The sequence below is a fragment of the Dipodomys spectabilis genome, unplaced genomic scaffold (assembly GCF_019054845.1).
Source record: "Dipodomys spectabilis isolate Male_0828 unplaced genomic scaffold, ASM1905484v1 ptg000231l, whole genome shotgun sequence".
In the NCBI taxonomy this organism is placed as follows: Eukaryota; Metazoa; Chordata; class Mammalia; order Rodentia; family Heteromyidae; genus Dipodomys; species Dipodomys spectabilis.
The window spans coordinates 2,618,779-2,632,761 of NW_024870908.1; the positions used below are offsets into that span (position 1 = coordinate 2,618,779).

The window sequence follows — 13,983 nt, forward strand, 5'->3', positions numbered from 1 at the left end:
TCAGGGAGAGGCAAATCTCTGAAACAGAATGAACAACTACTACAGCTCCATTAGGATGACTATTTAAAAAAATAGGAGTCAAGCACCATTGGCTCACACTTATAATCCTAGCTACTTGGGAGACTGAAATTGAAAGGACCATTGTTCAAGGCCAGCCTGAGCAGAAAAGTTCATGAACCCCTTTCTCAACCTAGAGCTGGGTACCATGGTGTACACCCATCATCCTAGCTACCTCAGGGAGTAAAATTTAGGATTTTGGCTCAGGTGCACAACCAGCTGATGTCCAACACAAAGAAAGGCCTGGAGTTCAGGCTCAGAGGTAGGAATACCTACCCGGCAACTATGAGGCCCTGAGTTCAAACCCAAGTTACACACACACACACACACACACACACACACACACACCTTGTGCACAATGTTTATAACAGCATTACGGTCTATACTGTCTTCAGATTCAAAATGTGGGAATAATCCAAATGCCCATCAATAAATTCATGTACTGTGGGCTCCCAATTAACCAGCAAAAAGTGGGCATTGGGGCTCAAGTGGTAGAACACCAGCCTTGAGAGGAAAAAGCTAAGGGAAGCCACGTACCAATTGCTCACACCTGTAATCCTAGCTACTCAGGAGGCTGAGATCTGAGGTTGTAGTTTGAAGCCAGCAAGGGCAAGAAAGCTTTGTGAGACTCTTACTCCAATTAACCACCAAAAAGTCAGAAGTCTGAAGCTGTAGCTTCAGAATAGAGTGCTAGCCTTGACCCAAAAAAGCTACAGGACAGTACTTCCACACTGAATTCAAGCCATATGACTGTCCCAAACAATATACTAATAACTGGAACTCAAAGGGCTTGGAGGTATGGCTCAAGTGGTACAGCACCTGCCTAGAAAACATGAAGCCCTGAGTTCAAGTCTCAATATCACCAAATAACATAAAGAGAACCAAGCACTGAGTAATAAGAGTGTATATATTTGTCTAGAAAGTGCCACCCAAGCTACTATCTTCCAAAACCATGCTTAATTAGACATTGAATTCAGGGACTATTCAATTTATTTTGAACAAACAAAAATTTCAGTGAATATTATTTGTCTGCTTTGCTAATTGGAAATCAGCTGGTCTCTGCCAGGCAATTATCACCAGACTCTAATTGCCTGACTGGGAAGGAAGCCGGTCCTGCCCCCAGTCTCGTTTGCTGCTGTTATTAGCTTAGTAACATTAGCAGTGTTTACTAACAGCCTAGAGGATTAGCACGCACCCAACAGACTAATCTGACAAAGGCAATTTCAACCCAAAAGAAGCAGAATGCAATTAAATTATAGGGTAAGACATCAAATGTGTTTTGGAGCACTAATCTAATATGCCACTCCTCTCTCTTGAGGGCACCAGCAGCAGTGTAAGTGGCATTCCTGCTCCAAGGGGCACTAGGTATTGTGATGCAAGATTTGATACCAGGGACTGCACCAAATTAAAAAGCTTATGAACAGCCAAAGAGACAATCATGAGAACTAAGAGACAGCCTGGAGAGTGGGGAAAAATCTTCACTAGTGTTCAATTAATAAAGGATTAAAATCCAGAGCAAATAAAGAGCTCAAAATGTAAATACTCCAATTAACAAATGGGCAAGCAAACTGAACAGATAGTCCTCAGAAGAAGAAAAACAAATGTCTAGCAGATGCATGAGGAGATGGTCAACATCTTCAGCTGTAAAGGAAATACAAATCGAAACTATAGTAAGAAGACAAGTACCACTGGCTCACACCTATAATCTTAGCTACTCAGGAGGCTGAGTTCTGAGGATTGTAGTTTGAAGCCAACGCTGCTACAGAAGTCCTTATCTCCAATTGACCACCAGAAATCCGGAAGTTGAGTTGTTGCTCAAGGGCTAGACTACTAGCCTTGAGAAAAAAAGCTCAAAACATCACCCAGGCTTTGAGTTCAAGCCCTAGTTCTGGAAATAACAACCATAAAAGGGGCTGGGAAGGTGGCTCAGTGGTAGAGTGCTTGCCTTGCATGCATGAGGCCCTGGGTTGGATTCCTCAGCACCACATGAGCAGGAAAAGCTGTGGCTCAAGTGGTAGAGCACTAGTCTTGAGCCACAGCACCACTTGAACCATGGCCTGGGTGCTGTCCCTGAGCTCTTTGTGCTCAAGGCTAGTGCTCTACCACTTGAGCCACGGCACCACTTGAACATGGTGGAGCCTCTTTGTTTTCTTCTGTTATTTTGTTTGGTTTAGTTGTTCAGGGGGAAGTGTGGAGGCAGTCCCTCACACCATAGATCATACAGTGGCTTGTCCCACATTTGGGGTGAGCACATTAGAGGTGCAATAAATATGCCTTGTCCTGACAAATCCATCTTTTGTGAACATGGCACCTCCCCTGCCAGGTAAACATATGTGTTTGTGTTTGCTTGTTTTGTGCCCAGGGCCTGGGTGCTGTCCCTTAGCTTTTTCACTCAAGGTTAGTGCTCTACCATAGCTCCACTGCTGGCTTTCAGTGGTTAACTGGAGATTAGTCTCACACACTTTCCTGCATGGGCTGTTTGTTGTTGTTGTTTTTGCTGGTCATGAGGTTTGAACTCTGAGCCTGGGCCCTGTCCCTCAGCTCTTCAGCTCAAGGCAAGCACTCTACCACTTAAGCCACAGTGCCACTTGCGGTTTTCTGAGTGGTTTACTGGAGATAAGCATCTCACGGATTTTCCTGCCAGGGCTGGCTTTGAACTGTGATCCTCAGATCTCAGCCTCCTGAGTAGCTAGGATTACAAGTGTGAGCCATCAGTGCATGACAAGGACTGGTTTTGAACCATGATCCTCAGCTCCCGAGTAAATAAGCTTACATGAGTGAGCCACCAGTACCTGATGCAGTCTCTTCTCCTTCTCTACCTCCTTCCCTCTCTCTCTCTCTTCCCTTTTCCTCCCTCCCTCTCTCTCACCTTCTCTCTCTCCCCCTCTCTCTCTTCCTCCACCCCCAATAGAGTCTCAAGGATTTTGCCTGAGCTGACCTCAGACTTCAGATCCTTCTGCCTCTACCTCCTCAAAACTTGGAGAGTGGCATGGGACCAAGTAAAGGTTGTTGTCTTAATAACATAGCTCAAAATTTCAGCTTATTTGAAGAGCTGAATAATAATGATGTACTAAAGAGATTTGACAAAGTGATTATTTGTTATTGTGAGCTGAACCTCAAGATTTGCATGTTTGATTTATGTAAGAAATTATCTATAGTTTTTGTTTCCTCCATGACTCATTCCCAAGATTTTTTTCTTAAGGATCAGTGTGAGAACTATTGGGCTAGTCTTAAAATATTCTTTCTTAAAAAGTATATCGTAACAAAATATGTGTAGCATAAAATTTTAACTATTGTTTTCTTTCTTTCTCTTTTTTTGTGGTACCAGGTCTTGAACTAAGGATCTCCAGATTCATTGGTAGGTATTCTACCACTTGAGCCACACCTCCAGCCCAACTTTTTTACTGATGTTTTAGAGATGGAGTCTTGCAGACTTTTCTGCTGAGGCTGTGTTTTACCTTCAACCCTCCAGATCTCAGACTTCTGCGTAGTTAGAATTACAGACATGAGCCACCATACTGGGCCCAGCAGTCAGTATTTGTATAAAGACATGGTTCTATCAGCTTGCATAGAAATAACCAAAAAGGGGGCTGGGAAGGTGGCTCAGTGGTAGAGCGCTTGCCTAACATGCATGAAGCCCTGGGTTCGATTCCTCAGTACCACAAACACAGAAAAAGCCAGAAGTGGCGCTGTGGCTCAAGTGGTAGAGCACTAGCCTTGAGCAGAAGCAGCTCAGGGACAGTGCCCAGACCCTGAGTTCAAGCCCCAGGATTGGCAAGAATAGAAAGAAAATTAAAGAAAAGCGAGAAATAACTAAAAAAGCACATACCACCAAGAAATAACCAAAAAAAAAACCCCACATACCACTAAAAGCAGTTGGTTGGTTGGTTGGTGGTGTTGCTCGGCCTGGAAATCAAACCCAGATTGATTATATTGGGATTTAACTTTGGGGACTACATTGAGGGAATTTTTACACTTGGCTGACTTCAAGTTACTTTCCTTTCTTTGTAAGGGTAGGAGAGAACTTCCTTGTCTGGCTAAAATTGGCCTGTTTGGAGACTTGGCTCTTATTTCTCTCAGTTTCTCTCATGGGAGGTCATGCAAACAACTTAGTTTTTGTACTGTGAATTTTCTTCAGCATGAATGACTTCATTTGGGTTTTATCTATTGGGGCGGAATTTAGGAGCTCGGTACAAATCAGAGATCTGTTATAAATGTTTTTTAATAGTGGCTTCTGATAACATAGTGTGCGTGTGTAGGCTGGAATCTCTAGGGTTCATTTAGAGACTTTAAACCCCAATTTAGAATCAAACACCATCTAAATTGAGCATGGTACCACATGACTGTAATCTCAGCACTCAAGAGGCTGCAAGTTTTTGGTCAGCCTGGGCTATCTAACAAGACCCTATAGTAAAGAAGGAAGAAGAAGAAAGGAAGGGAAGGAAGGAAGCAAGGAAGGAAGGAGGGAGAGAGAGATGCAAAGAAGAAGACAGAACTTCCAAGCAACATCCCAGGCTGCCCCTTAGTGACCCCCACCCTCTTTGTCCCCTTCTGCTCCGCTGATTGCAATAGATTTGAGTGAGGAAACTCACAGTATCCCAGAGCCTGTGCTACGTGCCTGTGTAAAATAGTCACTATAGGTTTCTCCGATTTACCGGTGAGGCAACTGAGGTGAAACTAGATCCACTGGCAAAACTAGAAAGGAGCAGGAGAACCAAATTCAGGCCAAGTTCGGTTTAGCCCAGGCCCTGTCCTAAGTATTTGCTTGCATCTCTCCATGATGGCCCCCAGCCCACGAGAGCAGGGACTGGGTCTTACCACAGGCTGCCCAGTGCCCAGCCCCAAGACTGATGTCTAACAATATTGATATTGAATATTGATAGCCATTCCTCCCTTCTCCAGTCTATGTCTAAGGGTGACACCTGCAGGAGAGGGAAAAGGGGCAAGATGGCCAGGCCTGCCTTCCCTTCTCCCTGAAGTCCCCATCTCTGCCAAGTGGCTCTAGCTGGCTTTTCCTTCGACCTCCTGAGCTCTGCATCACCGTCACCACCGTGAGATGACACTTGATTTCAACCCCAGATATGCCTTGGGTCTCTTACACCAAGTGCATCTGATGTTCCCAGATCACTTTTCACGCTCAGGCTCTGTAACTTAAGGACTGTCTCAATTCCCCCAGCTAGACACCGTGTGTGTGTGTGTGTGTGTGTGTGTGTGTGTGTGTGTGTGTGTGTGTGTCCATGTGCAGTGCTGTATATGGTACTGAGGTTTGAACTCAGGGCCTGGGAGCTTGTCCCTTAGCTTTTCTGCTCAAGGCTACCATTCTACTACTTGAGCCACAGCCCTGCTTCTGGCTTTTTTTGCTGGTTAATTGGATATAAGAGTCTCATGGGCCCAGTGCTAGTGGCTCTGTAATCTTAGCTACTCAGGAGATGGAGGTCTGAGGATTGCAGTTCAAAGCCACCCAGGCAGAAAGTCCATGAGACATTTATCTCCAATTATCCACCAGAACACTAAAGATGAAGCTGTGGTTCAAAGTGAGAGAGCACTAGACTTGAACAAAAGAGCTCAGGGACAATAACAAAAAAAAAAGTCTCATGGACTTTCCTACCTGGGCTGGCTTGGAGACATGATCCTCAGATCTCAGCTTCCTGAGTAGTTAAGGTTAGAGGCATAAACCACTGTGGCTTGGCTGTGCATTGGTTTTCCTTGTGAGATAAGGTCTTAATACGTAGCACAGGCTGCCTTTGCATTTGGGATCCTCCTAGCTCTGCTTGCCCAGTGCTGGGAATGCAAGCACACTCAACATTGCTTGTTTCTTTACCCTGAGGTTTGTTTTTTACTTCCTTTTCTGAATCCCTTCACTTATTTTCCAAAGGGTCTGCAGCCTGAAAGTCGAGGTAGGACACAGCTACTATGATGTGTGCTGACTTTTCTCACCAACTTAATTCTCTTCTTGAGCTGCCTGCACTACCAGATCTGAACTGTGCTCTCAGGATAAGTTTTCATTCCCCTCGATGACCTTTATCAGCGTTTTCACCCCTCCCCGCCTTGTCTGTCTCCCTCCTTCCATTCTCAAAGTGCTGAGGCCAGTCCCTGGCCCGATAAACTAGTGCTCTACCATTGAGCTGGCTACACACCAGGCCCCAACCTTATAAGTTAACATCTATCCCTAGAAAGAGCACCTGCCTGCTGCCCTGGACCCTGGCCGATTCCTTGTGAGTCGATCCTGTGTCAGCTCAAGGGATTGTGTTTCTGGCTCCTTAAATTCCCTGCTGCAACTTTCTGCCACACAAGCTTTCATAGCCCTCCACTTGCCACTCTGAAGTGAAGTCCAGCAGAGTGTCAGGCCATGGAGGCCTGGTAGTGTTCCTGAAGCCTTGGAGTAGGGATTTCCCAGGCCACTGCTGAAGGGCCAGGCGCAACTGATATGTGGTATAGGCTCCGGTGTTAAATAGCACTGAATCAAAATCCTGACACAATGGTTTTGCCACTATCTTCTAAACCTCCCCATTGGTCTAAGAGATGGACTGACGTGAATTCTACGGTATCTTTAACACATCTCCCAAACTTACTAATTTCCATTTTCTTTTGTTGTTGGTGGTGGTGGTGGTCGTGGGCCTGAACTCTGGGCCTGGGCACTGTCCCTCAGCTCTTCAGCTCAAGGCGAGTGCTCTACCACTTGAGCCACAGTGCCACTTCTGGTTTTTTTCTGCTTATGTGGTACTGAGGAATCGAACCCAAGGCTTCATGCATACAAGGCAAGCACTCTACCACTGAGCCACCTTCCCAGCCCCCTAATTTCCATTTTGAACAAAGGCAGTGGGCCTTTCTTGAGTAATAGTGCCTGGCTAGCATGTAACAATTTCTCACTTCCTTTGTATATATTTTCAAAATTACCTTCTTTTCATAGGAAAGGATACTTGGTTCTATTTCTTGTAGTAATCATTTCTCCTTCAATTCATTTGATGCCAAAAAGTACCAATTTAAAGAAATAGCACTAAGTTGGGCAAGCAAGGTAGGTCATCCCTATAATCTCAGCCTCTAAGGTGGCAGAGCTGGGGAAGACATGGTTTGAGGGTGCCCCTGGGCTACAGATAGGAGATTCTATCTATTTCTTTCTTTTTTTTTTTTTTTTGTCAGTCATGGGGCTTGAACTCTGGGCTTGGGCGCTGTCCCTGGGCTCTTCAGCTCAAGGCAAGTGCTCTATCACCTGAGCCACAGCACCACTTCTGGTTTTCTAGTGGTTTATTGGAGATAAGAGTCTCCCAGACTTTCCTGCCTGGGCTGGCTTTGAACTGTGATCCTCAGCTCTCAGCCTCCTGAGTAGCTAGGATGACAGGTGTGAGCCATCAGCACCCCGCAGAAGATTCTATCTAAAAAAAAATTGAAAGCCTAAAAAAGAATGGGGCGTGGCTCAAAAAAGTGTGTCTCCCTAGCTGCATTTGTCACAATAGTCAAAAGATAGAATCAGCCAGACAGTTGTGTCTCACCCCTGGAATCCTAGCTACTCAGGAGGCTGAGATCTGAGGATCATAGTTTGAAGTCAGTCCCGGTGGAGACTCTTATCTCCAATTAACCATCAAAAACTTGGAAATGGAGCTATAGCTCAAGTGGTAGGATGCTAATCTTGAGCAGAACAGCCTAAGGGACAGCACCTAGGTCCTGAGTTCAAGCCCCAGGCACAAACAAAACAAAAAAAATTTTCAAATAATCACTGGGTGCCGGTGGCTCACTCCTGTGCTAGTACTCAGGAAACTGAGATCTAAGGATCAAGGTTCAAAGCCAGCCTGGGCAGGAAAGTCTGTGAGAGTCTTATCTCCAATAAACCACCAGAAAACTGGAAGTGGTGCAAGTGGTAGAGCACTTGCCTTGAGATAAAGAGCCCAGGGACAGCGCCCAGGACCAGAGTTCAAGCCCCACGACCGACCAAAAAAAAAAAAAAAAACAAGCAAAAAAATGTCAAATAATCTGTAAATAGCTCTCAGAAGTAATTGGCCGCTGGCTTCTATGGCAGGAATCCACTTCTCCGGAGAGTTAGGCTGCTTTAGCAGCTAGACAGCTGTTTCCAGGTAGTGCCATCTGGTGACTGCTGTTTGGACACCTTGTAAGGGCTGAGCTCTGCCAATACAGCAGCCGAGGTCCTGGGAGCCCCTCCCTGTATCATAGCAAGAAGCCCTGGGGTGGGAGGGGCGGGGGAGAGAACCAGGGTTCTACCACCTGGGAGCTTCCACAGTTCCATTCTTTGTCATGCTTCCTTAACTAGCTGAGCTGAAGAACAAACCTGCAAAAGGGGGTGGGGGGGGGGAGTGGGAGGGTGGGATTTACTCTGACTGCCAGGAAAACCAGAACAACTGGTTTTCATAGCAGTTCTTTGAGAACGTGGTTCACTCACAGCATTGGGGAAGCCGGTCTCACCCAGCCCCAGCTCAAGGTCACTGTGATTTGACTTGTCTCTGAGAGCAGAGGCAAAATGTCTGCTAGTCAGCTAGTCTGTCCTTACCTGTTGTGTTTTTTACCTGGCACAATACAGTCTTCTCTGTATCTTGTCCATTTTGTGATTCATCAAGATTCCTTTAAAGCTGGACACTGGTTGGTTCATGCTTGTAATGCTAGCTACTATGGAGAAAGAGGTGGGAGGTTTCAAGGTTAGCTAAGTGGGGGACAGAAAAATTCTAGACACCCTATCTCAATGGAGAGTTGGACAAGGTGGTACACACTTATTATTGTAACTACCAGGAAGCTTGACATAGGTCACACACAGGCATGAGCCACTGGCACCCAGCTTTGACTGTTTTTAAGACAGAGTCTTAGCCACCACCAGGCTGTGGTGGTTTGCACCTGTAATCCTAGCTACTCAGGAGGCTGAGATCTGAGGATTGAGGTTCATAACCAGCTCGGGAAGGAAAGTCTGTGAGACTCTTATCTCCAATAAACCACTCAAAAACCGGAAGTGGCCCTGTGGCTCCAGCGGTTGAGCGCTTGCCTTGAGCTGAAGAGCGCAGGGACAGTGCCCAAGCCCAGAGTTCAGGCCCCATGACCGACCCCCCCCCCCAAAAAAAAAAAAAGAAAAAGAAAAAGACAGAGTCTTCCTGTGTAGTCAAGGCTGGCCTGGAACTGGAGGACTGGGATGACAGTTGTGTACTACTACACCTAGCTGAATTATATACTTTCAACAGAGAATTGTATGGCTTGAAGTTGTTGAAAACAAACAAACCAGCTGAGTGTGATGGCTACAGCCTGTAATCCTAGATACTTGGGAAGCAGAGATCAGTGGATCAGGGTTAGAGGCTGGCTAGGTACAAAAAAAATTTAAGAAGTCCCACCTCAATCAATGGTTTCCTATTATCCTAGCTACAGGGGAAGCACAGTAGGATGATCACAGTCCACAGTGGCCTGTGCAGAAATCAAGACCCTACCTGAAAAAATAACCAAGACAAAAAAGGATTGGAGGCTTGGCTCAGAGGTGGAATGTCTGTTAGCAAGAGTCAAGTCCTGAGTTCAATCCCCAATACCACCAAAACAAAATCCATAAAAGCAGAAAGTAAAACCAGAATACAAAAGGGATCTGTTTACCACAGTATTTGCTGATTCTAACCAAATGTTTTCTGAGTTAGAAAAAAATCAAGCAGAAAAAAAATTCTTTGTCCATTGTAGTTATCTGGGTGAACATTATTCAGGTTCCAGATTTCGAGGAATAGCTCAGTGCTGACTATGCACAGCAAGAACAAAAGCCCAACTGAAGACTCAGTATCTCCATTCTGAGAAATGTTGAATATGCTAGTGCATTCTCCAATATCTACTGCTCTGCTCTGGACAGATCATTTGTTCTAGCCAGTTGTAGAATTATTTGCTTATATGTGCACAGCTCTGGGTTTGACCCCCAGCATATTTTTTGTGTGTGTGTGTGTGGGGAGCACTACTGTTTAGCAAGGAGCAATAGGGGAGGGGAAGATCAAAGTACATTGTGCGCATGTCATAAATATCACTATGAAACTCCTTTTTATGATTAATGTGTGCTACTAAAGAGAGTCAATAGAAAAAATGACATTAATCAAGACACACTGTACTTCTAAACTGATTTGTGGGATCATGTAAAGGAGGTTTGTAGAGGGGCATCACAGGAAGACTCCAAGAGGACTTCTAGGGAAAGTATCCTCATTCCTAAGGAAAAAAAAAAAAAAAGAACAGGGGCTAGGAATGTGGCTTAGTGGTAGAGTGCTTGCCTACATGCATGAAGCCCTGAGTTTGATTCCTCAGTACCACATAAAGAGAAAAGGCTGGAAGTGGCGCCATGGCTAATTGGTAGAGCATTAGCCTTGAGCACAAAGAAGCCCAGAGACAGCACCTAGACCCAGAGTTCATGTGCCAGCACTGGCAAAAAAAAAAAAAAGAAAAAAGAAACAGAGCTGGAAGTGGTGATATGGCTCAAGTGGTAAAGTACTAGCCTTGAGCACAAAGAAGCTCAAGGACAGCCACCCAGGCCCTGAGTTCAAACCCTATAACCAACCAAAAAAATAAAAATCCCATTTGTGTGTGTGTGTGTGTGTGTTCTGAATTTGATTTGTGCTTACCTGTGATGGATAACATGACTTGATATATGACCTAGGCCCTTTAGGAACCCATGGCTGCTGCTTTGGTGGCCAGACTTCACAGAGGTCACCTCTGCCATGTTGGATCTGGCTTCCAGATGATTTCATTTTGATATTCTATTAGATACCACAGGTATCTCCAAGGACCATTGCAGAATCCTCTGCCAGAATAACAAATGTATAAACAGTACATCTGCATGACCCTACTCAACTCAAAGCAGTTACAGGATGATGAGAAGTTTTTCTTTCCAGAAGCAGGATTGGCTTCATTGTTCTGCCAGGGGACAATATGGAGGAGGCCCTCCCTCCACTTAAGAAGACAATGAACAGCACCAGCAGTTCTGAGCTCCTCTGCCTTGCTGCCCACTGTTTCCCTTGTGCTGGGGTCCTGATAAAGCTTTGCTTCTTTTTAGTCTCCTGTCTGGCACAATTCTTTATTACACATGCCCCTCATTCATGTGTGTGTGTGTGTGTGTGTGTGTGTGTGTGTGTACCTCACTTTTTGCTCATGGCTGGCACTCTACCATTGATTGGATTCCAGTCTAGTCAAGCTTTATTGCTGGTTAATTGGAGAGTCTTTCAGACTTTTCTGTCTTGGCTGGTTTTGAACAGAAAGCCTCAGATTTCAGGGATCTGGTGTGTGTGTATGTGTGTGTGTGGAGGTTAGTCAGGAAGACCCAAGACTGGAAGAAGACGGGATTCTTTGCCATGATATTGTTCAGACCTTTGAATAATTGGAGTTTTGCCAAGTAAAGCTGCTGTCAAACCCTGTGAATTCACATTTCAGTGAATAGCAATGAGGCCTTGGAAAAACTGTCTTTTATTAGTTATTAGCCCTTTGTTTCCAGAGCCCTCCAATGAGTAGAAAAGGGCAGTGTGTTCCATTAAACATTTATTAGGCACCTTTTACATGTCTGACATGTAAAGGAGGCCAAGAAAAGACCCTGTCCTCAAGTTGCTCACACAGTAATTAACACCTTCCTGCTGGCAATAAGCCAATTGGCCCAAAGCTTTTGAAAACCAATGTAATAGAGTCCTCCCTGAATACCTATAATCTTCCTGTTGGGAGATGAGGCAGTTAATGACATCACCTGCTTTTCTAAGGAGCAGTCTTTGCACTTTTGCTTCTAGAAAAAACACCAGGCAGGAAGAAATGCTGCTAATTCAATATGATGTGTAAGAAGTAACCCACAGTGTGATACCCAGCACCCAGGTATAGTGGTGCATGCCTGTTATCCCTGTACTGGGGAGGCTGCGGCAAGATGATCAACAGTGTGCCACCAGCCAGGACTACACAACAAAGACAAAGAAGCAAGCAAACAAAAAGCTCAAGGGATGGGGGGGCATGATGAAAAGCATGATATTGGTCGAGTCATTGTATTCATATAGTACTTTGTTGAATTGCAACTCTGTTGTACAACTACTTAAAGATAAAAAATAAAACGCCGGGCACTGGTGGCTCACGCCTGTAATCCTAGCTACTCAGGAGGCTGAGATCTGAGGATCGCGGTTCAAAGCCAGCCCGGGCAGGAGAGACCGTGAGACTCCTATCTCCAATAAACCACCAGAAAACCGGAAGTGGCGCTGTAGCTCAAGTGGTAGAGCGCTCGCTTTGAGCTGAAGAGCTGAGGGACAGCGCCCAGGCCCAGAGTTCAAGCCCCACGACAGACAAAAAAAAAAAAAAAGATAAAAAATAAAATAAAAACCCACAAAAACTCAAACCTCCAATCTTAGTTACTTGTAGAGAATGTGAGATTGTAGTTACAGGCTAGCCAGAGCAAACACTTTGAAAGATTCAATCTCAGTTAATGGCTGAGCTCAGTGATACATTTTGATTATCCCCAACCACTCAGAGATGCACCAGTAGGACTGCAGGCCAGGCTCTCCTAGAGGAAAAATGAGTCTCTACCTCAAGAATAACTAACACAAATAAAGAGGTTCTGGAGGTGTGGCTCAAATGATAGAGCGCCTGCCTAGCAAGTGTGAGGCCCTGAGTTCAATCCTGAATATTGTGAAAATGAAACAAAACCCGGAGAATTTGCCAATTTAATGTTTAAAAAATTTAAACCACAGTAGTGTAAGACTTAAGTAACTTGAAAAGTTCATTGTTTGACCTATCTCACTGGGTTGAGTGCTCTCTTACCTTTATAGTACACAGGGTTCAAATGAAAACCCATACCTAAGTTTAGTCAGAGGTGTGCGTGCATGTGTGTGTGTGTATGTGTGTGCGTGTGTGTGTTAGCAACCTTTAGTTAAGAAACATCTGTTTTCTATAGGCCCTCTCCCTCACTCTGTAATTTCCAGGCAGGTTGGTTGCAGTGTCTAGACTTTTTCAGAAAAAAAAAAAAAAATCAGCAATATGTCTTTATGTCCGGGGTTTCACATGAGTGAAATGTAGAAACATTTAGGGAGTCGGAACAACAGGTTTTCCTAGTTCGTGCGATGGGGACTAAAGGCCAACCCTCGGTATATTTGTTTGCTCTTTTTACTTTTCCCACGCGTATCCAACCTGGTCAGTACGTGTGAGGAACCACCATTAACGTGGTAGTGTGTGTGTGTAACTGAAGTCTCAAGAATGAATCAGACCATTCCAAGCGAAACCACCTCACCTCACGGTGCAGACGTTCTACAGTGACCCTGTTCGGTTACAGATACAGCGGGAGGCACCGTGGCAGATGCCAATCCTGTTTCCCTGGCAAAGCGCCCGGCGGGCGGGGAGGGGGGGACGGGATGGAAAAGTTTCGGCGAAGGCCCCGGCGTGAGTCACTCCAAGCTCCCAGTTAATGACAGTGGGGGCCGAGCCTTTACGAGCCGCACCGACTGCGACTGCAAGTGCCGGTCCTGGCGGCTCCAGGCTTTATTGTCAGGTCCCCAAACGCACCCATCAAAGTGAAGAACGCGGGGCGTCGGCTCCGGCCACGGGGGGCAAACGGTGGCTGGAGGGAGAAGGGAAGGAACCGGGGAGACTCAGAGGCGGGGATGGGGCTACCCAGACTGCAGAGGATTCTTTTTCCCACGCTAGGTCGGCCCTCCGTCTCCTCCCACTTTCTTCCGGCGTGCCCGAGCTTCGGGGGGTCGCCCGCCCCTCGCGCCGGCCCCGCCCCCCCACCCGGTGACAGGTGGGGAGCCGCGAGTCGCCGCCGCCGCCACCGCCACCACCACCACCACCACCACCACCACCACACCGCCGCCTCCTCGCGCTGCCTGCTGGGAAGCAGAGCCACTTCCGGTTGCGCCCGCCGCACCCCCCCCCCAACCTGGAACTCCGATTCCCGTCGGCCCCCGGGAAAACCGCAGCGGGGTCGCGCAGGCATTGCCGGAACTCGTAGTTCTCTGG

General features: G+C 46.1%; 1 pseudogene; it reads right to left on the minus strand.

Annotated features, from left to right (window-relative positions):
- Nucleotides 1–2,236: 2,236 nt before the first annotated feature.
- On the minus strand, nucleotides 2,237–2,388 carry LOC122123915 (annotated as a pseudogene).
- Between the last annotated feature and the right edge of the window lie 11,595 nt (nucleotides 2,389–13,983).